At 36.3% G+C, this 11,152-nt stretch overlaps 1 pseudogene; it reads left to right on the forward strand.

Moving 5' to 3' along the window:
- The first annotated feature begins 10,478 nt into the window (after nucleotides 1-10,478).
- On the forward strand, nucleotides 10,479-10,946 carry LOC140524176 (receptor expression-enhancing protein 6 pseudogene; annotated as a pseudogene).
- Nucleotides 10,947-11,152: the final 206 nt, after the last annotated feature.

Below are 11,152 nucleotides of genomic sequence, written 5' to 3' on the forward strand. Positions count from 1 at the left end.
ATAAAAGAATTAATTAATGTGCTGTGTTCTGAGGGAATATGTTTTGAAATGGAAAATTTGCACAGTGAATATTTGAATACTTTGAATATTTGAAACAAAGATCATATTTAAGAAAACCAAAATGATGCAATTTGTGGGTTTTAATTCTAATTTCCTGAAACTCCCCATCAATCCCCACTCCCACTCTTTATCATTTCAGAATGATGTAATGCATTTTTTCTTGAAAACTTTTAGTAATAAGTCTAATAAAAATCATTCAAAAATATTTATAACTTCAGACAGTCATCATGCTATTGTTATTGTTGTTGTTATGAGTAATTCCTTATGTGGAGACATCTATGACCTTGATAATAGGTCCTAGGGTTATGGGAGCCAAGATGGTGGAGAAGGCAGTAAGTCGCTCTCACTCTACCTTATTTACCTCTGAAAAACTGAGAAAATAGTGTCCCAGGAAAAAATCGTGCAAGAGCAGAGCCAGCAGAAAGAAAAGGAATAGCAGTCTTATGTCCTTGATCTGGTGAAAAAGAAACATAGTTCAGGATGGGAGGCATATGAGCAAGTCAACCACAATGCCCTCCTCAGCAAATCAGCAGGAGATCCTGAGCCCCAGGTGGTCGAGCAAGTAAGTGCCAACACCAGGAGCCCTGTGTGCCTTAGTACAACTAGGGAAAACAACAGACTCTGTCTTGGAGAACCACCACTGTGCTAGTGAAGCTCCAGAGGGCAGTCATACTCCAGAAGCAGACCTCCCCATGCTTCAGCACAGTTTTGGGTGGACAGGAGTCCTTTGGCAACCAAATTTCCCCAGTGCTTCAGTGTAGCCCCAGGAAAAACACACAGAACCCCACCTAGCCTCAGTACATACCAGACACCACCTCTCAGATACCAGGTCAACACCAGGTAAACTGCTAGACCCCTACAACCTCCAACTGCCAGGACTTGTTCCCCCAGCATCCAAATCTAGTGACCAGGACCCTGGCCCCAAGCACAAGAAGTTTGGGACAGTGCTCCCTGCACCCCAGAAGCAGAAAGAAATTTTAAAAGTCAGAAAATATGCAAACAGAATGAGCAAAGAGCCAAAACAAACACTGACCATCGACTCTTTATATGGTCATAGGGAAAATCAAAACACATACTCAGAAGAGGACAACCTTGTCAATATACGTGCATGTGAACTCTAAAGGGAAATATGAACTGGTCTCAAGTCTAAAATTTCAAAATTCAAATAAGAGAGGTAGAAGAAAAAATAAAAAAAGAAATGAGAGGTATGCAGGAGAGAGTTAATAGCTTGGAAAATGAAGAACAAAAATCGTTTGTAGAAAACAATTACTTAAAAATAATAATTGGCCAAATAGAAAAAAAAATCCACTTAAGAAAACAAATTCTTAAAAAGTAGAACTGTACAAGTGGAAAAGGAGGTGCAAAAGCTAACAGAAGAAAACAGTTTGTTAAGAATTTAAACTGAGTAAGTAGAAGCTAGTGACTCTAGGACACATCAAGAATCAGTCAAATGAAATCAAAAGAATGAAAAATAGAAGAAAATGTAAAATAACTCATTGGAAAAGCAACTGACCTGGAAAATGCATCCAGGAGAGGTAATTTAAGAATTATTAGTTGACTTGAAAGCCATGTTCAAAAAGAAAACCTGCACAGTATCTTTCAAGAAATTATCACAGGAAACTGCCATGAGGTCCTATGACCAGAGGGTAAAATAGTCACTGAAAGAATCCGCCGTCACCTCCTGAAAGAGATCCCAAAATGAAAACTTCAAGGACCATCATGGTCATGAGGAAGCAATTTAAATATTGTGGAGCTGTGGTCAGGATTATACAGCTTCTATATTTAAGGCTCCTAGGGCTTAGAATAGCATGTGCTATAAGGCAAAGGTTCTTGGATTACAACCATGGATCAAACACCCAGCAAAACTGAGCATAATTTTTAGGGGAGGAGATGGATAGCAAATGAAATAAAGGACTTCCAAATTTTCCTTATGAAAAATCCAGAGCTCAACAGAAAATTTGATCTTTAAATACAAGACTCAAGAGAACCATAGAAAAACAAACAGAAAAAAAAAAAACCCATGCTATTCAATAAGGTTAAAATCAATGTAAATATATTAGTAAAAATCAACATGGGTCTTTGAATAATGTGTCAACTGAATCATTCTCAGTATTAGGACAAATATAAACTTAAATGATTGATTGCTTTCAAAAGAAAATTGGGGAATGATAATATGAATTTTTATCTGTTTTGAAGGCTAGGCTATCCTGACTTTGTATCACTTCCCCAAATATAAAAATAATGAAATTTCCTTAAGGATTTGTTACAATTCACTAATATTGTTCTGGGCCATGAGTTACTATGAGAACATATTTTCTCAGTGATATTTCTAGTACCAGAGTACTAGACACTGGCTGGCAGTTACCATAGTGAGATTAAACTCAGAAGTCCAACAGGGCATATAAAATTCCAAGTATTATTAATATAGATGCAAATCAGAATATATGTATACACATGCACACATAATGGAACAGATGCCCTAACAAGGAGAGTTTATCTATATCCTCCTCTTACCTTAAAATGGCTTCCAAGATAAAAGATTAAAATACTGCTTCAGAAATTGCTTTGAGACAACCAGTGACAGTTTTATATTCTCACCAAAGCATAAACACATAACCTAGTCAGACACCTTATCTGAAAAAGACAGGACTATACAGGAAGTCCAAATGTGTACACATATAAACTAGTGCACACACTTGTGTTCATGAAAGCATAAACTCACAAAGAATTCCCATAGTACCGTATCAGTAGTCTAAAAAGAAAAGAAAAAACCCTAAATCTCAAAAAAGAAAAAAATCAAAAGTCTCATATTGTTCTGATGTTTCTGATTCACCTGATTTTCACGTATTTAAATAGTGAGAAATAGAATTATTTATGGGACAAGCTACATGAGATTTAAGTATAAGGAACAATGGCTTGGTTATGTCACTAGGGAGAAAAAGAAAAGCTTTGGCAAGTCACTCAACTCCTTAAAAGGAACCTTTTGTTGAAGCTTACCTTGACATCTATGTGACCAAGCTGTTTTCAATTATGAACTCTGCCTCAAAAATGTTTGATTTTACTTTTCACAGACGTACATAGAACCACTGTGGTAGCAAAGTGAGAAAACAAACATAGCTGGCGTCAGAGAATAAATATTTCTATGAGGCATGGATCCTTTATTACCTTAGCTTTTCAGATTGCCCTTGCAATCCACAATGTAAATACATGGACTGAGTTGTCAGGACCTTGAATGTTAGACATTTAAGTAGAATTTGTTCATGAAATAACTGGGGAACAGACTTTGACAATATTGTAAGGCCAATGAGAAGAAAGAGGGGCTTTAGATACACAGAGAAGAAGATCAATGCAGATATAATTGGTTCATGAGATGAAATGTCTTGTCTTCTAGAGAATCCTGTACTAAAATTCCCAGGAGTCTGAAGAGCAGACAACTTCAGAACTAGAGTATTACAGTCATGAAAAGGACAGGTCAGGTAAATGTAACATGATGAGGATCTTAGTGCATGAGGTGAGGAGATGGTAATTTCTAGATTGTGTCTACCAGATGTCAGTATCCCTGAGCAAAACCTGGACTCAGCTTTAGATATGGTCATAATTGAATGGCTGTACTGGTCATTAGTATTCTTGCATTATTTGGGGGTAGTCACAGGATAGGTAACTAGCAGGCTAGTATTCTCATGAATTGGAGTTTTTTTCAACACAGAGAACCCTTTATAAAAATCAGAGCTTAAGTTTCTCATAGGAGCTATTTGCTGGTATCCAAGAGATTTCCAGAAAAATTTCGATCACTCAAAGAGCATATAAGTATTGAAGTACAAGGGAATAGTTGAGCCGGACATTGTTATTGACTCAAAAGTGGAATAATTAGGCACTGTTAAGGTAAAGTGGGATGATATAAATCATTTTTACTATTGTAATAAACATTATATATTATACCTGAAGAACTTTGCAAACAAGAACAAGTCTGGATTTTGAAAAATATGGTTACTTTTAACAGCTGTTATAAGATATAGCAAGCTCAGGAAGAAGTAGTTATTCATTAAGCAGTGCTGCCACAAAGTGTCTCCAGTGACTTTTCAAATAGCTAGAACTATTTGATTTGACTCATGTACACATAATATTGTGATATCTTTGAAAGGTCCCTCACATTATGAACTTTCCAATTGTTAATTTTTCACCACAACATAATGGAAGGCAATATAGCCTAACATAATAATCCCTCCAGTGGAAATGATATATCTTTCTAATCCACGTTCTGCCACTGAATAACTCTATGATGGTGGGTACATCACTTAACTTTTCAGTTCCACGATTCCTTGATCTTTAAAATTTAGAGTAATATATTTATCTATCTTCTCAATCATGGTGTTTTAAAATTAGAGGGAACCTTTTTTTGTGAGTTTAGAAACAGTAAGGCAAGAATCTTTTAACTCTGATTCATTCATACATATACACATAAAAGAGCAAAGATCCAGAGACAGGGACAACATAGAGAAATGCAGGCAGGGAACCCCCTGAACTCTCCTCAAATGCTTCCAAACAACTTCAAAATAATGCCTAGGAATTAATAATGGATCAGTAGAATACACAAAAATTAGAGTAAAATAATTTTCCAGCTCAAGACAACTAAGAAAGTTAATGGACAGTTTGTCTCACTAGGGTGTCAATTAACCACGCTCTAGATCAGGGTGCACCAAAACAAGCTAGCAGCAGCATAAGCCCTAAAAAGTCAGTGCAGGCTTTGGGGTGACTGAATTGCAGGGACAAATAAAAAGGTGAGATAACTGATAGAACAGACCCTTTGTTGACACTGGATGCAATACTCTGCTGCATTGCACATACATGGTATTAGTTCCCAGTTGCAGGGTGGGGCAAAACACTAGCACATGTGAGCTTGTGGCCATTGGAAACTTAGTCCTTGGTCAGAGTTTAAGGGTGTAAAATGGTCTGGTCATTCCCAGACAAGAATACAGACTGGGAAAGCAGTGACTACTCCTCTCCTTAGATCATGCCACTTTCTAAGAACTGAAAATTTACATACACTGGAACTATCCTTGAAAACAGTAACATGAAAAATCTGAAGTTTGAGACAGTGCCCCCTCTACCCAGGGAGTACTGCCCAACTTTAATATAAACTTAAAAATAAAAAATAGGCTGGAAAAAATTAGCAAACGACAACAACAACATAAATTGACCATTGAAAGTCACTATGGTGACAAGATACATAAAAACACAAACTTAAAAGACAGCAAAGTCTAAACAGCCACATTCAAAACCTTAAAGAAAAATGTAAATTGGACTCAGTGGCAAAAAGAATTATTTAAGAGCTTGAAAAGTATTTTAAAAATCAGGAATCAAAGGTGGAGGAGAAAACTGGAAACAAAATGAACATGGTAGAAGAACAACATGGAAGCAAGTCAAAAACTTGGTAAAGGAGGCACACACAAATACTAAAGAAAATAACACCTTTAAAAACAAAAAAGATCAAATGGAAGGAGATGTATAATAACATACAAGAGAAGAATTTCTTAAACAGCAGAATTGATTGAATAAAAAATGTAGGTACAAAGATTCACCAAAGAAAATAACTCCTTATAAAGTAGAAATGGCCAATTGGAAAAAGTACAAAAGATCACTGAAGAAAATAATTTCTTAAAAATTAAAATTGGATGAATGAAATCAAATGAATGCACGAGACATTAAGAAACAGCAAGACAAAATCAAAATGGCAAAAAACTGGAAGAACATGTGAACAATTAATTGGAAAAACAACTAACCTATAAAATAGATCATGGAGAGACTCTAAAAAATGTTGGACTACCTGAAAGCCATGATGAAAAAAAGGGTCAGGAAAACATTTTTCAAGAAATTGTCAAAGAAAATTTCCCTGATATGCTATCGAGGGTAAAGTAGAAACAACTACAATATCATGGAGCAATGGTCAGGATAACATAAGATTTAGTAGCTTCTACAATTAAAGGATTAGAGGGTTTCAAATATGATACTTTGAAAGGCAAAGCTGAATATACCCAGCAAAGCTGAATATAATTCTTCAGGGAAAAATAGATATTTAATGAAATAGAGGACTTCCACACATTTCTGAATAAAAGACCAGAGCTTAATAAAAATTTTCACTTTGAAATACTCTATTTAAGAGAGGCATAAAAAGGTAAACAAGAAAGAAAAATCATGGATTCAATATAGTTAAACTATTTACATTACGATGTGGGAAAATTATACTTGTCAGACCTAAGAAATTTATCATTATTAAGGCAATGAGAAGTATACATAGATAGAGGGTATGGATGTAAGTTTACTATGGTAGGATGATGTCCAAAAATAAGATTAAGGGGGGGAGGAAGAGGAATGGCTATGATGCAACATCTAAAAAATAAATGGTTAAAAAAAAAGGAATGCATTAGAAGAAGGGAGATTAAAATGGTGTAAATGATCTCACATAAAAGAGGAATAAAAGTGCTTTTAAAGCTGAAGAAAAGATACGAGCTGGTATAAAATACTTGAAGATACTCTCATGAGAACTGGTTTAAAGAGGGAATGACAGATACTCACTTGGGTATAGAAATCTATCTGACTCAATAGGGACATAGGAGGAGAATGGAATAAGAGAAGATGAGTGATGGAAGAAGGGAAGGTGGATTGGGAGATGTAGTAATATTACTCAGAAGCAAAACCCTTTTGAAGAGGGACAGAGTAAAAGGAAAGAGAGAGAAAGATAAACAAGGGAAAATATAGTGGAAGGAAATATACAGTTAGTAATCATAACTGCTGTGGAGGGGGGGGAAATTTACAGCATGTTTCTGTGATAAAGGTCCCATTTCTCAAATATGTATAGAGAACTGAGTCAAATTTATAAGAAAACAAGTCATTCTGCCCTTGAAAAATGATCAAAGGATACTAACAGGAAGTTTTCAGATGAACAAATTAAAGCTATCTTATTCATATGAAAAAAAAACACTAAATCACTTGATTAGAGAATAACAAATTAAAATAAGTTTGTGGTATGAGATTGTACAATCTCATACCTATTAGATGGACTAATATGAAAGAAAAGGAAAATAAAACAATATTGAATGGGATATGAGAAAATTGGCACATTGATACACCACTGGTGGAGTTGTGAAATGAACCATCTATTCTGGAGAGCAATTTGAACCTACTCCCCCTCTTTGACCAAACAATACTATTGCTAGCCTTTGTCCTAAAGAGATTAAAAAATAAAAAAAAAGAAGTACCTCTATGTACAAAAGTATTTATAGCAGCTCTTTTTATGGTGACAAAAAGATAGAAATTCCCCATCAAATGAGGAATGACTGAAAAAGTTATGGCATATGATTGTGATGAAGCACTATTGTGCTAAAAAAAAATGATGAGTAGGATCCTTTCAGAAAATCATGGAAATTCATATACGAACTGATGCAAAATGAAGTGAGCAAGTACAGCTAGGTAGTAAGGTAGATAGATCACTGTCTCTATAGCAATAGTCAGGAGGACCTGAGACCAAATCCAGTCTCAGACTCTTACTAACTATGTGACCATGGACCTTCTAGAATTACTCCAATCAAAAAAAAAAAAGAAAGAAAAGAAAAGGATGAAGTGAACAGAACCAGACATATGTACACAATTGCAAAAATATTGTATGATGATAGTCTGTGAATATCTTTACTATTCTAAGCAATACCGTGATTCAAGAGAATTTGGAAGTACTTTGGTTGACAAATGATATCCACCTCCAGAAAAAGAACAGATGGAATGTAAATGCAGATGAGAACACACTTTTTAAAATATTTTCTTCACTTCCTTTGGTCTTTATTTTCTCTCACAACAGGACTGATATGGAGATATGGGTTTACATGACTTCATGTTTATAATGTATATAAAATTGCTTGCCTTCTCCATGGTAGTGGGGGGAGATAGAGGGAAGGAAAACATCTGGAACTCAAAATTAAAAAAAAATAATACTAAAATTGTTTTTACATGTAATTGGAAAAACATATTATTTAAAGGCCATAATTAAAAGAAAGAGTTAAGACAATACAGTAAGACAGCATCCTAGTGTGTTCACATCCAAGGGAGTGAAGCACTTATTTGCTGCCATAACTGCTCTTTCCTACAATTTACTTAGTGATCTTCCACCACAACTGCATAGAGGAGCTCATTCCTGATCATGACAGGATTATATCCATATAAGTGTTTTGTCTTGTATATCCCACTAATGCAAGGTGGTATCTTCTCCTCTGCCAAGAATCAGCATCAGGTGGAGAAACAATAACACTAAATCCTAAATGTATATAAATCTTTTGCTTTTCCATGTCTTCTGAATCATAATTTTTAAAAAAAATTTCCACATATAATATGTAAGTTCCTCAAGAGTAGGTACTGTATCATTTTTTCCCCTGACTCCAGAACCAAGAACAATACCTTGCTCATATTTGTTTATTAATAAATGTCGATTGATTGACTCCAAATCTTGGTTGGGGAACCTGGCTCTGACATGATTTTGTTACACTTTACTTTTAATTCTTTGCTTTATTTCATATCCTAATTTATGCATTTTTATACTTGATCTAGTCCTAGCACTTGTTTTTTAGCTGATTTTATTCTGATATTTAAATTTTGTTGTATTTGACCCTGAAATATAAAGTAAGTACAATGTACAACGTGTATTACTTTCTTATAACAATGCATACATACACAAATACAAAAACCTCTTTGCCATATAAGTAATATAGAGTATGTACTGGTAAATACAACTTAGATTTTGATATAACTTATATGCCCTGTTGCCATTTTCCTTAAGTATCTCTTTTTCTCTTAAGTCAGAAGTGAGGAAATAGTGCAAACTAGGAATGAGGAATGTTCAATGAAAAGGCATAGAGACTGCAGACAGAATATCACAGATGAGGAACAGAAAGATTAGTTTGGCTAGATCTCAGATTGTGAGGGGTCATCATATATAATGACGTTGGAAACGTACAGTAGAACAATGTTATAAAGGTCTTCAAATTGATTTTAAATTTTATTCCAGAGATGTAAATATATTTGGATATGTTCAATACATATATATGTTCATATATATATGTGTGTGTGTGTGTGTGTGTGTGTGTATGTGTGTTCATCCTTCATTGTCGAAAAAGACCATGCCAACAGAGAAATAATGACATGACTTGCACTTGACTTTGTTTTTGCTTTTTTTGTTTTTTTTGAGTGAGGGAGGGCTGTGCAGGTCACCAGCCTCACTTCTCCTCCAGAGCCGTCTGAATCCGAGTGAGCAGATATTCATCAGGATAACTGGAGATGACCCAGGATGAGGCAACTGGGGTTAAGTGATTTGCCCAAGGTCACACAGCTAATGAGTGTCAGGTGTCTGAGGTGAGATTTGAACTCAAGTCCTCCTGATTCCTGCACTGGTGCTCTATCCACTGCACCACCTAGCTGTCCCTTAAATATATAGCTGCAAATACACTATATACTATATACTATATATACATATACATAGATAGGTATAAACAAAAAATATATAGTTAACAAGTCTGTAAGCATTTATTAAGCATCTATTATGTACAAGTGACTGTGCTAAGTTCTGGGGATATAAAGAAAGGTAAAGGATAATTGAAAGAGCTTAAAGCAGTCTGATGAGGGAGATACCATAGGATATCAACTTCCAAGGGAAGAGGGCACTTCCTCTCCACGGTAACTACTCTTGCTATAGCTCACCTAAGGGTCCTCCAACACAAATTAAATGGAAAGTGGGTTCAGCCCTTATCATGGCAAAACTACATCCATTTAAGTTTTTCCCTTGTTTTTCCCAACCCAAGGTCCCCATTAAAATTTTCTCTAGGTGAAAAAATTAATCTTAGTCATATCTCTGCTAAGGACAAAGAAGATTTAATCAATGGGTACGGTTGTGAAAAAAGGGGGGTAAATACGTGGAACACTTAGTGCTAGTGGTTACAAAGTTTAGATAAGATTCAGTTCTGTCATCTAGAACTTTACATTCTATTGGGGAATAAGACAAACAAAAGTTCCTTATAGAATAGGCAGCCTTCATTACAATGCTCCAAAGTGAAATTGGATTGACATTTCATTGATCCCTTGTTTAGTTATTATTTGCCCAATTTATGAGCATTGACATATTTCTAGTTGTTCTCTATCACAAAAAGTCAAGCAAATAGTTTAAATTTATGACTGCAGAACAGTTTTGGGACTATGAGGTGGGAGGGAAGAAAGGGGAGGGACCAAGAGACCAAGGTGTGGAGGTCCTGGGAGCCTGCAGAGTGAGGCCCCACCAGAACCACTGCAGAGAAGCAGGAGAGCCCTGTAGGTTGACCCTTGGATCTGTCCCCTGTCCTCCATAATCCTCATTCCATCTCCTCCCCACTTTGGGGCCAGGAGCCATGGGTAGCTTGAAGCAGTGCTTCCAGAGGTTCCTGGATGAGAAAAACATAGTCACTGATGTCTTGGGCAAGCTGGAGGGGTCCCTGGTGTAAAAAAGTACTACCAGGCTACAGGTTCCATTGCTTTTCTATCCCTCTATCTCATATTTGGCTATGGGGCTACCCTACTCTGAAATCTCATCGGGTTCATTAACCAGCATAGGCCTCCATCAAAGCCACTGAAAGTCTCAACAAAGATGATGATACAATCTAGCTAACCTACTGGGGGGTATACGGCATATTTGGCCTGGTTGAGTTTTTCTCTGATATCTTCTTTTTCTAGTTCCTCTTCTACTATTCAGGGAAGTGTGTCTTCTTGTTATGATGCATGCTTCCAGTAGCCTCCAAGGGTACCATATCCTTATGTATCCCATCTTCCTGAGGCATCAAGCTTCCATGGACAGCCTGGTTACTGACCTGAGTGGATGAGTCCCAGACATAGCAGCCAAACTGATGCGGGAAGCAATCAAGGTAGGCATGGTTCACCTCCCGAAGAGTTAGTGAAGAGGCTTCAAATGACTGGACACACTCTTCCCAGCCCCCTCAGCATCAAGGAACCATGGCCTCCAATCCCGTCCCGTGTCTAAGGAGCTGACCCCTCTGAGCTGTACTGTTCCAACCAACTCCAATCTCTT

This window comes from Notamacropus eugenii, chromosome 2, assembly GCF_028372415.1.
Source record: "Notamacropus eugenii isolate mMacEug1 chromosome 2, mMacEug1.pri_v2, whole genome shotgun sequence".
Classification (NCBI taxonomy): Eukaryota; Metazoa; Chordata; class Mammalia; order Diprotodontia; family Macropodidae; genus Notamacropus; species Notamacropus eugenii.